The sequence below is a fragment of the Heptranchias perlo genome, chromosome 20 (assembly GCF_035084215.1).
Source record: "Heptranchias perlo isolate sHepPer1 chromosome 20, sHepPer1.hap1, whole genome shotgun sequence".
NCBI classification, from domain to species: Eukaryota; Metazoa; Chordata; class Chondrichthyes; order Hexanchiformes; family Hexanchidae; genus Heptranchias; species Heptranchias perlo.
Genome location: NC_090344.1, coordinates 10670731 through 10686874, shown reverse-complemented (window position 1 = coordinate 10686874; position 16144 = coordinate 10670731). Strand labels below are relative to the sequence as shown.

The window sequence follows — 16144 nt, the reverse complement described above, 5'->3', positions numbered from 1 at the left end:
CTGCTCAAGAAATAATTCACCAAGCTAAAGCTTCAGGTTGCCGCACTCAATGTAACAGCTTTCATCCAATCAGTTTACTTTTCCAAAATAAAGGGTGTGCAGCTTGCACGAGTGAAAATCTGTGCTGTATTATTTCTGAAAATTAAACTTACCTTGCCATTAAAAACCTGTATGTTGAAAGAATCAGTCCGCTCGTGGAAGAGAGGATTGATTTTTGAGCTATGATTCGCCATTCTCTGTTACAGTAATATTCAGGTTTGCTGAAACTGAGATGAGATGAAATGTACAGAGCCACCGAGCAGGTCTGTGACACTACACGGTGTCTACAAAGTTGTCTCTTGCACTTACAGTGAAACGGACGACAATTTTCACTCTTAAACCAGTAATTATTATGTTATGAAAAAATGTGGCCGAGAAATACTCGATTTCAGCGCGGTGACACTGGGTCAGAGTAAAGTTCAGTTAATGCGATTGCGGAGTGGCGAGAGGGTGGATTTGTAACTCCTGTGCGGCTGCACTGCGCATTGTCCAGATCTGCTTTGAGCGATATTCACTTCAATTCATCACTTACAGGGACAGTTTGATTCTAATTTTCTTTTCCACGGTGCTTGCTGAGATTTCAAAAATAAAGGCGACCCGTGCTTACCCCAAACTCGTCACTGACACGCTGACAGATACAAGGCCGTCACACTCTTCACTTCAGTGAGATGAAAGCGGAGAGCGATTTCACGGTCGAATGCAATGGCGAACAAAACTCATTCAATGAAAGTGCAGGTCATTGCGGGGCCTTTAAAGTCCTGATTGTTTGAACTGAACTTCGTCCCAAAGCGTTTGAGATTCTCGTGGAGTGATTTGGGGACATCTTTTCCCTCTTTACATAAGTTTCAACCGCAGGTCAAGATCAAATTTCGAATGCAGAATGAGACGCCGTTCTGAAATTTCAGAACCCGGGAAGCAGACTTTAGAGCAAGGTTCTGTTTATTGTGAAAAAGCAAATAAAACATTCATTCCGGAACGATCCAGAATCCTATCAGCTCTAAAAGCAACGGTTACCCGTAATTTGTGCACGCAGCCTTCTGGTGACGCAATAAGTAATGTGGCTCGAAGCAGGAAGTTGCAAAAGTGGGAATTGATAGATTCAGTGAGTGGGCAAAACTGCGGCAAATAGATTCCAATGTGGGGGAGAGCGAGATTATCCACCTTAAATCTGAGAAAGATAAATCAGAGTATTTTCTAAATGGTGAGAATCCAGAAACTGTGGAGGAGCAGAGAGATTTCTGGGCCCATGCACAGAAACTGCTACCAGCCAGCGTACAGGTAAAAAATTAACTAAACAACCGAATGTGACCTTCGTCGGGCCCGTGAGCTCATTTGCATAGAGTATACTGTAATGTCATGATCACGGATTCGATTCTTGCAATTTACTTTATTTATTTCGGGTTTTTATAACTTTTGAAATTCCAGCTTTCCAAAAAAAAACACTGACAAATTCACGGGGACAGTTTTTTGACTAACTTTACCCCTGGGCTGGAGAAACACGTCTTTCTTTTTTTTTGTCTTTCTCCGGTTTGCAGATAAACGTTTAACTCGCGGCCTGTTCCCATTAATGATCATCAGCAGCAACAGACAGACAGAGCGGGTCTGATCTCCCCGAGATGTGGAAAATGGATCAGTTTAGAACAAATGCATCCAATCAAATAGTCACCCGGCACCGAGAGAGACAAAACCAAGAGAAAAAGGCAGAAGGTAACAGAGAAATAAAAGCAAAATTCAGACGATATAAACATTTCCCATCCTTGATGCTTTTCTATTCTATCCCCAATCCTTCAGTGGCGGGTATGAAATTTTACTGTAAATAAATGCGAGAATCGAATCAAGGAAGAAGAAACTAAACAACCAAAAACTGCCGAAACTCGGGATAGAACCAAGGACCTTCAGATCTCCAGTCTAACGCTCTCCCAACTGAGCTATTTCGGCTCCACATCCAATCTTTACTTCGTATCATTGTCGTGGAAGAAAATATAACCCCAGGAGGAATTGCCCCTCCTGTTCATTCCACAATTCATATTTAAACATCGCAATGATATATACACACCCACAGTTCATATATAAACATCGCACTCATATATACTCACCCAAAGTGCATAGAATATATCGCACTCAAATATACTCACACACAGTTCATATCTTAGCATCGCTGTCAAACATAAACTCTCAAAGTTTATAAATCGATCGCGCACGAATAGATCCAAACCCAGTTGAATGGAGGTCGATCAGGACCGACTGCCAAAAGAGCAATCAGAGTGGGAGCGGCGGCAGCAACAGCGAACGAACAAACTCTGGATCTCATCCTTCACACAGACCGGGAGTTTCACCTGTGAAGTTACACCGTACTTTGATAGCAGGGACGGTAATGGGAACTGACAAGGCATCAGGGGGTCAAATGGCTTCTTGGTGGCGATCCATTGGGGCAAGGGCATCTCAGAGAGGGGAAGGGACAGTCAGAGGGTATCAGAGAGTATAGTGAGATCTCGCAGAGGGGAAGGACTGCCAGAGGGTATCAGAGAGTGTCAGGACGCTCAGGGCGTGTCAGGGGGTGAGGGACACTCATCGGGTATCAGAGAGTGTAAAGGGCGCTGACAAGGTTCAAAGAGGATAATGGACTCTCTGAGGGTATCAGAGAAGATAAGGAGCTCAGGGAGAATCAAAGAGGGTAAGGTGGACTCAGGAGGTATCAGAGAGGCGAATGGAACCAGAGTTGGCAGCTTCTAAATATTACACTTCCTAACCATCAACATTTTTAATAACAGCAAAAATGAAACCTATTGAAACGGTATCTGCCGTGTCCCATGTGTAGGGAATGAGAAGATAGTAACGGGAGGGGCTGGATATTTGGCAACGCTCACGGTTTCTTTTCACACCGCTCAGTGTTGTGTCTGTTTATATAACTGGATTTCTACAACTGGAGATAAGAGGTTGCACTTTGAAACTTTCATCACCCACTGTGAAAAATAGAACACAAAACGCCCAATCTGTGGTTTAAACCCACGACACTGAGTTTAGGAATTTCGTGCTTTACCGACTGAGCTAGCCGGGCCAGCGGCAGGGCTCCTTCTCATCCTATTATTCCAGAGGGGCAGGTGGTGACGTTGCTGTAGGGGTTCAGTTTGTCCGACAATCCCAAGGTGGCTGAATCTGAACACCCGCTTTTCATTCTCGAGTCAGTCTGATGCCTTTTACCAGTCGTCCAGACCCGCGTTGAGCAGGAGAGCAAAATCGGGACAGGAGAAGACCATTCAGCCCCTCGGAGCTGCTGTCTCATTCAATTAGATCATGAGGTGACCAGTAATTCATCAATGTTTCCGCGCCTTGGACTCATATCCCTTGGTAATCGAACCGGAAAAAGATCTATCAATATCAGATTTGAAAATTTGAATTGAGCCACAATCCACATCCTTTGGGATGAGAGACATCCAGCTTTCGGCCGTATTTTGTTTGCTAAAGTGATTCCTGGTTTCTGGCCTGATTCGTCCAGCTCCAATTTCATTTTGGATTCGGCCAACAGAGAGAGAGAAAAAGGCCGCCTTAACCGGCGATTGATCCTTTAACGATCTCACACAAATCAACTGAAAACTGTCGGAATGTGAATACCATTTCACTTTTCCAAAATAAAGGGAGTGACATTCATTGTGGAAACAGTCTGATGTCGCTCACTGCAGAAATATCCATGTCAGTGTGAAGGAGCTCGCCTGCAATCTTGGAACCTTCTCTGTCAAGAAGTATTCCGACTTCGTTCAAGCCAATCTCGTTTTATTTGGATATTTTTCAGATGCCTGTTATCCAACCGCAGAATAAATGGTGGAAAATCAGACACACTCAGCTGGCAATGTTTACGGTACATTGCCTGACAGATGAGACACACATTCGAACCCAAGAAATGCGAGCATGTGCGACGTCAGTTATATGGAGAGAAAGGAGAAACTGGGGTTGTTCTCCTGACAGCAGAGAAGGTGAGGGAGGGATTTAATTGAGGTATTTAAAACTATGAAGGGTTTTGATGAAGCAAGTGGGGAGAAACAGTTTCCTCTGGCAAATGGGTCGGTAACCAGAGATCAGAGATTTAAAATAATTGGCAAAAGAACTAGAGAGGAATTGAGGAGAATTTTTATCACACGGAGGGTTGTTAATATCAGGAACGCACTTCCTGAAAGGGTGGTGGAAGCAGATTCCATAGGATCATTCAAAAGGCAATTGGACATATCATTGAAGAGGACTAATTTGCAGGGTTATGGGGAAAGAACTGAAATGTGTGTTTAATTTGGACAGGTCTTCGAAAGAGCCGGCACAGGTACGACAGCCGAATGGCCTCCTTCTGTGCTGTAAGATTCAATGAATCTATGATCACCTTCTGAATCATTGCAATTGATAATTTTCAGTGTTGAGGAACCAAGGAAATTCTAACCATGATATTCGGCTTCTCCATTCCCTTATGAATATCGCAGATTATAATGTCCAGGCGGGGGTGGGTCTGAATGGGGGATAGAGTGCGGAGATTGGAATGGAAGCCCAGCAGAATGAACTTGGTCTCATTAGTTTTTGTTATTTTTCCTACCAGTTGCCCGAAGCAGGCGGTGAACCTTCTTCTCGAGAGAGGATCGTCATTTCAGTTCAGAAGGAAAAAGGTATCAAGAAAATCGGGTGACACAGGGAATGATCGGGGACTGACAGCACATCCCTTTTAAACAGACACAGACACGGAATGATCCGTATATAAATCATAATTTCTCTTACGTTGACCGTAAGATTTACTCCATTTATAATGACACCACCATAAACTTTGATACTTCGCGACCTTACAATCTCAACACCTTCGTGGAAGGAACTGTTGCTGATTTCAGCAAACAATGCAAAACCCACCGTCTGCCGTTTCGAGAAGGATGGGACTTCAATGAGACCTTCTGGGTGGACTGAATGAGAGAAACAAGACTGAAGCAAAATAACGACAAGGATGGGATTTGAACCCACGCGTGCAGAGCACAATTGATTAGCAGTCCATCGCCTTAACCTCTCGGCCACCTCGTCGAATAGGCAAACTTGCGAAAGCCGTTTTATTCAAAATGAAAATACTGGCAATGTTGCCAATCTGAAAAACAAAATTGTGGATATCCTCAGCAGGTCAGGCAGAAACTTTAGATAGAGCAACAGAGTTAACGTTTCAGATTGATGACCATCACATGAGTATTCCATCACACTCCTGAATTGCGCCTTGTTGATGGCGGAACGGCTTTGCTGAGTCACTCGGCGCAAAATAACCAGCCCCTGACCTGCTCTTGTCGCCACAGTATTTATGTGACTGGTCCAGTTAAGGTTCTGGTTAACGGTAACCATCAGGATGTTGATGGTGGGGGATTCAGCGATGGTTTACTGGCAAGATTCCAGGGATGAGGAGCTTTAGTTTCATGGATAATCTGGAGAAGCTGGGATTGTTCTCCTTGGAACAGAGATGGTCGAGAGGAGATTTGATAGAGGTATTCAAAATCATGAAGGTTCGAGACACAGCAGATAGAGAGAAACTGTTCCCATTGGCAGAAGGGTCAGGGACCAGAGGACATAGATTTAAGGTGACTGGCAAAAGAACCAAAGGTGACATGAGGAAAAGCTTTTTTACACAGCGAGTGATCAGGATCTGGAATGCACCGCCGGAGGGGGTGGTGGGGGCAGATTCAATCATGGCCTTCAAAAAGAGAACTGGATAAGTATTTGAAACGAAAGAGCGGGGTGGGGGTATAGCTGGATTGCTCTTGCAGAGAGCCGGTACGGACTCGATGTGCCGAATGGCCACTCTCCGTGCTGTAACCTTTCTATGATTCTATTCTATGTGTAGCAGGCGATGTAAAGCGACCGGAGCGTGACGTAAATCGACCTGCTCATGTACATTCCCTGATAATAAATCTTAGTGTGATGCAAAGAAGAAATTTACAATTATGGTCATATCTTTTATCTTATGTTGATTACAAGAAATATTCGGTTTACCAGGGCGCCATTGTGCACTTTGATTGAAACTTCACCTGGATCAGCCCTTACTCTCCCAACACCTCCGTGCAAGGAACAGTTTGGGTGATAATCAAGACTTTGCTGATTTGTGCAAACAGATGTCAGACAGCAATGCGGAAAAACACTTCTTCGGAAAGAAGGTTTTCAGGTGAGGCTGCCAAAATAAGCAACTCGATAAATTGTAACAGAAGTGGGATTCGAACCCACACAATTCAAAAATAGAATCCAGCATCTTAAACAGCGAAGCTACTCTTCCACACACGAGGTTATTGATGTCTGATGAAAAAGGTCATGGAGCTGAAATGTTTCCTCTGGTTCTTTCTCCACAGGCGCTGCCTGACCTGCTGAGTGTTTCCAGCATTTTCTGTTTTCATTTTTGTGATTTCACAATGGCTGTTTTCCTGAAAACACCCAATTTGACCCAAGTACAAAGCTCACACTTCACTTTCCTCACGCGCTTTAAAGTCTGTCGTTTCCGAACAAAATCCCCTCCGCGCCGAACATTCAAAGGACCTTTCGCTCACGGCCAACCTCCTGTAATCGCCATTTTTTTTTACCACTGCCGCTGTTCTCATTTCTCCTCATTCCTTTTCAATTGGACATTTCCACAGACCTGTTAAGGTCAAGCGGAACATTTCTGACCTTACTGCACCGCGCAGATTGCCAAAAGTGCATCTTTCAGCCGTCGTTCGCACCTATGTAGCGCCGTCCGTCTCTCCCGCACATCAATTGCTCGTGGAAAAGCGCCAACGACCATGGAAACAAACCCCAGTTCTTCAGTTAACATCCCCCGTGTCACAAGATACCCCATGGAAATTTCACGGAAAAGTATGCCGCTGTCCTTCCGAATGCCAGCCCTGCTTTCTTAGTGCTTGTCTCTGGAACAGTCACGCAGATCGAAATGTATCGATTGGTTTCAAGGCACAAATGAACATTGGTGTGAACGGGACATGTGCCCCCGAGAAACAGCGGTCGATGTGGAGCAAACTTAAAGGCGTAAGAATGTGAAAGTGAATGTTACAGTTGTCAAGGCCGCAGGAAAGTCTCAATGAAATGGACGATGATTGTGGAAGGAAGAAAATGCTGGAAGAAGCGACAGGTCTGAATTTTGGATCATCCAGCAGAGACACATGAGAGAACAAAAACAGGATACAGACAAAGGTGCTGGAGGCAGAAAGAAAAAGCACGAAATAAGAGGAATGAAAAGAGAGTAACTTAGTGGAGCGCGAAGAGATACAGTAGCATAGTGGTTATGTTAAGTGGCTAATAAGCCAGAGGCCTGGACTCATAATCCGGGGTCACGAGTTCATAATCCCGCCATGACAGCTGGAGAAATTCAATTCATGAAAAATAAAAGTTGGAATTAAAATACCAGTATCAGTAATGGTGGCCATGAAACAACCGGATTGTTGTAAAAACCCATCTGGTTTACTCATGCCCTTCAGGGAAGGAAACCTGCCTTCCTTACCCAGTCTGGCCTCTATGTGACTCCAGACCCACAGCGACCAATGTGGTTCATTCCTAATTGCCCTCTAAAATGGCCTGGCAAACCACTCAGTTGTAAAATCTCGATTAACAAAAAAGTCATAATAAAACCGGACGTGCCACCAGGCACCGGACACGACAAAGGCTCAAACCAAGCCCAGTCGAGTCTGCAAAGTCCTCCTCACGAACATCTGGGGACTTGTGCCAAAATTGGGAGAGCTGTCCCACAGACTTGTCAAGCAACAGCCTGACATAGCCATACTCACAGAATCATACCTTTCAGCCAAAATCCGTAGACTCTTCCATCATCATCCCTGGGTATGTCCTGTCCCACTGGCAGGACAGACGGAGCAGACAGTGGCGGTACAGTGATATGCAGTCAGGATGGGAGTGCTCAACATTGACCGTGGACCTCATGGCATCAGGTCAAACATGGGGAAGTGAAACCACCTACTGACAAGCCCTCAGCAGCTGATATCAGTCCTCCTCCATGTTGAACACCACTTGGAGGAAGCACTGAGGGTAGCTGGAAGACTTCAATGCTCATCACCAAAAGTGGCTCGGTAGCACCACTACTCGCCGAGGCCTGAAGGGCATTGCTGCAAGATTGGGCCGACTGTAGATGGTGAATGAATCAACACGAGGGAAAAACCAAATTGACCTCGGCCTCACCAATCGACGTGTCGCAAATGCATCTGTCCATGACAGTATTGGTTGGAGTGACCACTGCACAGTCCTCGTGGAGACGAAGTCCTGTCTTCGCACTGAGGATACCATCCAACGTGTTGTGTGGCACTACCACCGTGCTAAATGGGATAGATTCAGAACAGATCCAGCAGCTCAAAACTGGGCATTCCATGAGGTGCTGTGTGGCCATCCTGCAGCAGCATAATTGTATTCCAGCATAATCTGTAAATTCTTCGCCCGGCATATTCCTCACTCTGCCAACAAGCCAGGGAATCAATCCGGGTACAATGAGGAGTGTGGAAGAGCACCAGGCGTACCTAAAAATGAGGTGCCAACGTGGTGAAGCTACAACTCAGGACTAAATGCATGCTAAACATGCTATAGATTAGAGCAAAGCGAATCCACAACCAACGGATCAGATCAAAGCTCTGCAGTCCTGCCACAGCCAATCGTGAATGGTGGTGGACAATTAAACAACTAACGGGAGGAGGAGGCTCTGTGAACTCTGTAGACATCCCCATCCTTAAGTGATGGACGAGTCCAGCACGTGAGTGCAAAAGACAAGGCTGTCAGCGTTTGCAGCCAGAAGTGCCGAGTGGACGAATCCATCACGGCCTCCTCCCCATATTCATAGCAGCCAGTCATCAACCAATTCGATTCACTCCACGTGAGATCAAGAAACGGCTAAATGCACTGGATACAGCAAAGGCTGTGGGCCCCGACAACATTCCGGCGGTAGTACTGAGGTCATGTGCTCCAGAACTAGCTGCGCCGCGAGCCAAGCTGTTTCAGTACAGCTACAACACTGGCACCTACCCGACAATGTGGAAAATTGCCCAGGTATGTCCTGTCAACAAAAAGCAGGACAAATCCAATCTGGCCAATTACTGCCCCATCAGTCGACTCTCAATCATCAGCAAAGTGATGGAAGGTGTCGTTGACAGTGCTATCAATCGGCACTTACTCACCAATAACCTGTTCAACGATGCTCAGTTTGATTCCGCCAGGACCACTCGGCCCCAGACCTCATTACAGTCTTGGTCCAAACATGGACAAAAGAGCTGAATTCCAGAGGTGAGGTGAGAGTGACTGCCCTTGACATCAAGGCATCATTTGACCGAGTGTGACACGAAGAAGCCCTAGTAAAATTGAAGTCAATGGGAATCAGGGGAAAACTCTCCAGTGGCTAACACAAAGGAAGATGGTAGTGGTTGTTGGAGGCCAATCATCTCAGCCCCAGGTCATTGCTGCAGGAGTTCCTCAGGGCAGTGTCCTCGGCCCAACCATCTTCAGCTGCTTCACCAATGACCTTCCCACCATCATAAGGTCAGAAATGGGGATGTTCGCTGATGATTGCACAGTGTTCAGTTCCATTCGCAACCCCTCAAATAACGAAGCAGTCCGAGCCCGCATGCAGCAAGACCTGGACAACATGCAGGCTTGGGATGACAAGTGGCAAGTAACATTCGCGCCAGACAAGTGCCTGGCAATGACCATCTCCAACAAGAGAGAGTCCAGCCACCTCCCCTTGACGTTCAACGGCATTACCATCGCCGAATCCCCCACCATTAACATCCTGGCGGTCACAATTGACCAGAAAATTTACTGGACCAGCCATGTAAATGCTGTGGCGACGAGATGCTGGGTATTCTGCGGAGAGTGACTCACCTCCTGACTCCCCAAAGCCTTTCCGCCGTCTACAAGGCTAAGGTCTGGAGTATAATGGAATACTCTCCACTTGCCTGGATGAGTGCAGCTCCAACAACACTCAAGAAGCTCGACACCATCCAGGACAAAGCAGCCCCCTTGAATGGCACCCTAGCAACCACCCTAAACATTCACTCCCTTCACCACCTGCGCAAAGTGGCTGCAGTGTGTACCATCCACGGGATACACTGCAGCAACTCGCCAAGGCTTCTTCGACAGCACCTCCTAAACCGACGACCTCTACCACCTAGAAGGACAAGAGCAGCAGGCACATGGGAACAAAACCACCTGCACGTTCCGCTCCAAGTCACACACCATCCCGACTTGGAAATATATCGCCGTTCCTTTATCGTAGCTTGGTCAAAATCCTGGAATTCCATTCCTAACAGCACTTTGGGAGAACCTTCACCACACGGACTGCAGCGGTTCAAGAAGTCGGCTCACCACCACATTCTCAAGGGGCAATTAGGGATGGGCAATAAATGCCGGCCTCGCCAGCGACGCCCACATCCAGTGAACGAAGAAAACATTAATGTGAAGACATTGGCTGCAGCAGCGGGGTTGCACTTTTTATTTTCCGACTGTCTCAATCTTTCTTTATTAACTGGACAAATCAAATTGCGCAGGGCAGCCTTGAGGAAGAGTTTATTGAGTGTATTAGGGATGGATTTCTTGAGCAGTATGTAACTGATCCAACAAGGGGCCAAGCAACCTTGGACCTGGTCCTGTGTAATGAGCCAGGATTAATTATTAATGTCCTAGTTAAGGATCGCCTTGGAATGAGTGACCATAACATGGTTACATTCCATATCGAATTAGAGGGTGAGAAGATTGGTTCTCAAACAAGCGTACTGAGCTTGAATAAAGGAAACTATGATGGTATGAGAGCGGAACTGATTAAAGTGGACTGGGAAAATAGATTAAAGGGTAAGACGGTACATGAGCAGTGGTGTTCATTCTAGGAGTTATTTTACAACTTTCAAAAAAAAATATTCCACTGAGGAAAAAGGGGTGTGAAAGAAATGACAGCCATCCGTGGCTAAGTAAAGAAATTAAGGACAGTATCCGACTAAAAACAAGGACATATAAGGTAGCCAAACTTACTGGGAGGATAGAAGATTGGGAAGTCTTCAAAAGACAGCAAAAAGTAACTAAAGGATTGATTATGAAAGGGAAGATAGATTATGAAAATAAATTAGCAAAAAATATAAAAGCAGATAGCAAGAGTTTCTACAGTTATATAAAAAGAAAAAAGGGTGGCTAAGGCAAACGTCGGTCCCTTTCGAGGATGAGAACTGGAAATTAATGGTGGGAAACATGGAAACGGCAAAAATGCTGAACAAATATTTTGTTTCAATCTTTACGGTAGAGGACACTAAGAATATCCCAACACTGGACAAACAGGGGGCTCGAGGGGGGAGGAGCTAAATACGATTAAAATCACTAAGGAATTGGTACTCAGTAAAATAATGGGACTGAAGGCGGATAAATCCCCTGGACTTGATGGCTTACATCCGAGGGTCTTGAGGGAAGTGGCAGTAGGGATTGTGGATGCTTTGGTAATAATTTTCCAAAATTCTCTGGACTCGGCAAAGGTCCCGGCAGATTGGAAAACTGCTAATGCAACACCCTTATTTAAAAAGGGTAGTCGGCAGAAGGCTGGAAATTATAGACCAGTTAGCCTAACATCTGTGGTGGGTAAAATTTTGGAATCTATTATTAAGGAGACAGTAGCGGAACATTTGGATAAACATAATTTAATAGGACAAAGTCAGCATGGCTTGACGACGGGGAAGTCATGTCTGACAAATTTGCTTGAGTTCTTTGAGGACATAACGTGCAGGGTGGATAAAGGGGAACCAGTGGACGTAGTGTATTTAGACTTCCAGAAGGCATTCGACAAGGTGCCACATAAAAGATTATTGCTGAAGATAAAGAATCACTGGATTGGGGGTAATATTCTGGCATGGGTGGAGGATTGGTTATCCAACAGGAAGCAGAGAGTTGGGATGAACAGTTCATTCTCGGACTGGCAACCAGTAGCCAGTGGTGTTCCGCAGGGGTCGGTGCTGGGTCCCCAACTCTTTACAATCTATATTAACGATTTGGAGGAGGGGACCAAGTGTAACATATCAAAGTTTGCAGATGATACAAAGATGGGAGGGAAAGTGGAGAGGGAGGAAGACATAAAAAACCGACAGGGGGTTATAGACAGGCTGGGTGAGCGGGCGGAGATTTGGCAGATGCAATGCAATATTGGAAAATGTGAGGTTATGCACTTTGGCAGGAAAAATCAGAGAGCAAGTTATTATCTTCAAGGCGAGAAACTGGAAAGTACTGCAGTGCAAAGGGATCTGGGGGTCCTCGTGCAAGAAAATCAAAAAGTTAGTATGCAGGTGCAGCATGTGATCAAGAAGGCCAACGGAATGTTGGCTTTTATTGATCGGGGGATAGAACATAAAAACAGGGAGGTATTGCTGCAGTTATATAAGGTATTGATGAGACCGCACCTGGAATACTGCATACCGTTTTGGTCTCCATACTTAAGAAAATACATACTTGCTCTCGAGGCGGTACAACGAAGGTTCACTCGGTTAATCCCGGGGATGAGGGGGCGGACATATGAGGAGAGGTTGAGTAGATTGGGACTCTACTCATTGGAGTTCAGAAGAATGAGAGGCGATCTTATTGAAACATATAAGATTGTGAAGGGGCTTGATCGGGTGGATGCGGTAAGGATGTTCCCAAGGATCGGTGAAACTAGAACTAGGGGGCATAATCTTAGAATAAGGGGCTGCTTTTTCAAAACTGATATGAGGAGAAACTTCTTCACTCAGAGGGTAGTAGGTCTGTGGAATTTGCTGCCCCAGGAAGCTGTGGAAGCTACATCATTAAATAAATTTAAAACGGAAATCGACAGTTTACTAGAAGTAAAGGGAATTAGGGGTTACGGGGAGCGGGCAGGAAATTGGACATGAATTTAGATTTGAGGTTAGGATCAGATCAGCCATGATCTTATTGAATGGCGGAGCAGGCTCGAGGTGCCGATTGGCCGACTCCTGCTCCTATTTCTTATTGACCTTCTCTGCTGGTGTTGCAGGTTCGATCAGGCATCGCCGTTTCAGGAAGCCTGAGAAGTCCATCAGGGGACAATACAAGAGACAGAGACAGGGAGAGATAAAGAAATTCATGCAAAGAAAATAAAGAGAATACATAGAATCATACAGTCATAAAATGGTAACAACACAGAAGGAGGCTATTCGGTCCATTGAGCCCGTGCCGGCTCATTGTAAGAGCGATCCAGTTCGTCCCACTCACCCGCTCCTTCACGTGTGTTGCGCCTTGGAAACTTCCACACCCTGTCCTCTGGAGCTCAAATATTCTCTGGAAAAAATCAATTCTCCCAACAGCAACACCGAAATGATGTCGGAAGCTAATTGCTGACTTTTCACGAAAAGCACTGAGATAGGAAAGATCGTGCGGAATTTGAAACTGAGATCTCACGTATACCATTTAACGCAAAAGCTCGAAGCGAGAATCATACCCCGAGACCCACGAACCGCTGACATTGAAATCGTACACCAGTTAAAATGTGCGCTGCCTCCCACTGCCGATCGGCCATCCTTTCAGACCTCTTCTGTCCATCCAATCTCGTTTTCTATTCTGGTGCACAGCAATATCAAGTTGTGCATTAACTACTTCCAGTGACCAGTATTAGTCTCCCTTTACCAAATTGGTTTCGACTGTACGACTTGAATTATGAAGTAAGACGTTTCAGAATTAGTTGCTCTGAAAGTACATTGCTTGGGAGGAGACTGAGAGATGCAGATGAACAGTGGAACCTTGGAGTGCATGTCCACAGATCCCAGAAGGTAGTAGAACAGGTAGATAAGGTGGTTGTGAAGTCACAAAGGATACTCTCCTTTATTTGCGAGGCATAGAATGTAAGAGCATAGAGGTTATGGTAGAAATTTATAAAACAATGGTTCAGCCTCAGCAAGAAAGCAACATATAGTTGTGGTCACCACATTACAGGAAATATGTGATTGCACTAAAGATGGTACAGAGGAGATTTACGACACTGTTGCCAGAACATGATAATTTTAGCTATGAGATTAGATTGGATAGGATGAGGTTGTTTGCTTTGGAGATGAGGAGGCTGTTGGCAGATTTTATTGAGGTGTATAAAATTATGACGGGCCGAGATTGAGTGGATAGCAAGGACCTATTTCCCTTAGCAGGGAGGTCAATAATCAGGGTACATCGATCTAAGGTAATTGGTAGAAGGATTAGAGGGGAGAGGAAGATTTTTTTCCCACCCAGTGGACGGTGGGGGTCGGGAAATTACTGCCCGAAAGGGTGGGAGATGCAGAAACCTTCATCGCATTGAAAAAAAAAACTTCAATATGCATGTTAAGATCCGTTACTAAAAGTATTAGGTATCAAACGCTGGATAGTGAGATAAGGCTCGGTATCGATTTTTTCGGCCGGCACAAGCACGATGTGCAGAATGTTTTCCTTCTGTGGCCTAACTTTCTAGGATTCGATGATATGATTGCCGTCTGTCTCGGCATCGTGATAACATACACTCTCCCATAAGTATACTTTAATCAAATTGGTGCTTTGTTTCACTGTGAGAGCAGAGACATAAGTGTGTAATCATTTGCTGCAGCAGCTGGGTTGCACCTTTATTTTCCTACCGTCTCAGTCCATTTTTTTACCCTCCTCTGCTGGTGTTGCAGGTTCGGTCATCCTTCGCCGTTCAAGGAAGCCTGAGAAGTCCATCAGGGGTCACACAGAGAGACAAGAGACAGAGACAGGGAAAGATAGAGAGATGCATGCAAAGAAAATAAAGAGTATAAATGTCAGGTTTTGAAAACTAGCGGAATTTAAGTTACAGATTGGGAAATATTGCTTCTCGGTCTTGAAATCTTGGAAGAGAAGATTGGACGCCCAATTAAAAGCACCGGCCACGTTGAAGTATCACTCATGCTGGGACAGAGGTAAATGCGGTCAATTAATTCCAATTTATGTATTTGAGCATTGAAGAGATCTTTAAACCGGAGCACTGCGAGCCGAATTCAAACCAAGGCAGGAAAACTCCATTGGGGTTTTGAGACAACAGCTTTAACCACTCGTCCATCGCAGCTGGAAACGGCATGTTCGTTCAGACAGGATTCCATTTAGAAACATGCAAATTCTTCACAACCCAGCATTGGTGGTTCAGGGGTAGAATTCTCGCCTGCCACGCGGGAGACCCGGGTTCGATTCCCGGCCAATGCATGATCGGTTTGCATTCTGCACCAAGGAGGAACTTCGGACTCCACACCTGGAATCTTTGATCCTTCCAGCCTGTTCCGCAACTCAATGAGTTGTGACCGAACTCCCTGGACCCGCTTTCCTCCCATATCTCGAAATACCTTTGGTTAACAAAAATCTATAAATCACGGGTTTGAAATTAACAATTGAGCTCGCATCAACTGCCGTTTGTGGAAGAGATTTCCACACTTCTCCCTCCCTTTGCTTGTGGAAGTGTGTCCTAACTTCACTCCTGAAAGTCCTGACTCTAATGTTCAGGCTGTGCCCCCAAGTCCTCGACACCCCAACGAGCGGAAATAGTTTCTTTGTAACTACCCTATCAGTTCCTAATAATATCTTGATAATTTCGATCACATCAGCCTTTAATCTACTAAATTGCAGTGAATACAACCATAGTTTGTGTAATCTCTCCTCGTAATTTAACGCTTCGGGCCCAGGCATCATTCTGCTAAATCTACACTGCACTCCCTCCAAGGACAGAATATCCTTCCGAAGGTGCGGTGCCCAGAACTGAACACAGTACTCCAGGTGTGGTCCAACCAGAGCTTTTTGTAGCTGTCGAATAATGTCTGTTCCCTTTATTCTCGTCCTCTAAATATATAGGCCACCATTCCATTATCCTTTTTGATTATTTCCTGTACCGGTCCATGACATGTTATTGATCTATGTGCAGGGAAAACCTAAGTTCCTATGGAACGCCACAGTTTCCAATTTTTCACCTTTTGTAAAGTATTCTGATCTATCTTTGTGATGTCCAAAGTGGATGAGGTCACACTTGCCAAAATTGAAATCCATTTGCCACGGTTTTGTCCATTCATTTATTATATTAATGTCTCTCTGGAATGTTATGCTTTCATCTACACTGCTTACATCGCTTCCCATTTTGGGTCCA

At 45.2% G+C, this 16144-nt stretch overlaps 3 non-coding genes across 3 annotated transcripts; 1 reads left to right on the top strand and 2 right to left on the bottom strand.

Annotated features, from left to right (window-relative positions):
* Positions 1-1904: 1904 nt before the first annotated feature.
* On the bottom strand, positions 1905-1977 carry trnas-gga (transfer RNA serine (anticodon GGA)). The gene has a single exon. It is a non-coding gene; the product is annotated as a tRNA-Ser (tRNA).
* Positions 1978-5000: 3023 nt separating this feature from the next.
* Positions 5001-5082, bottom strand: trnas-gcu (transfer RNA serine (anticodon GCU)). The gene has a single exon. It is a non-coding gene; the product is annotated as a tRNA-Ser (tRNA).
* A 10063-nt stretch (positions 5083-15145) lies between these two features.
* trnag-gcc (transfer RNA glycine (anticodon GCC)) lies at positions 15146-15216 on the top strand. Its single transcript has one exon. It is a non-coding gene; the product is annotated as a tRNA-Gly (tRNA).
* Positions 15217-16144: the final 928 nt, after the last annotated feature.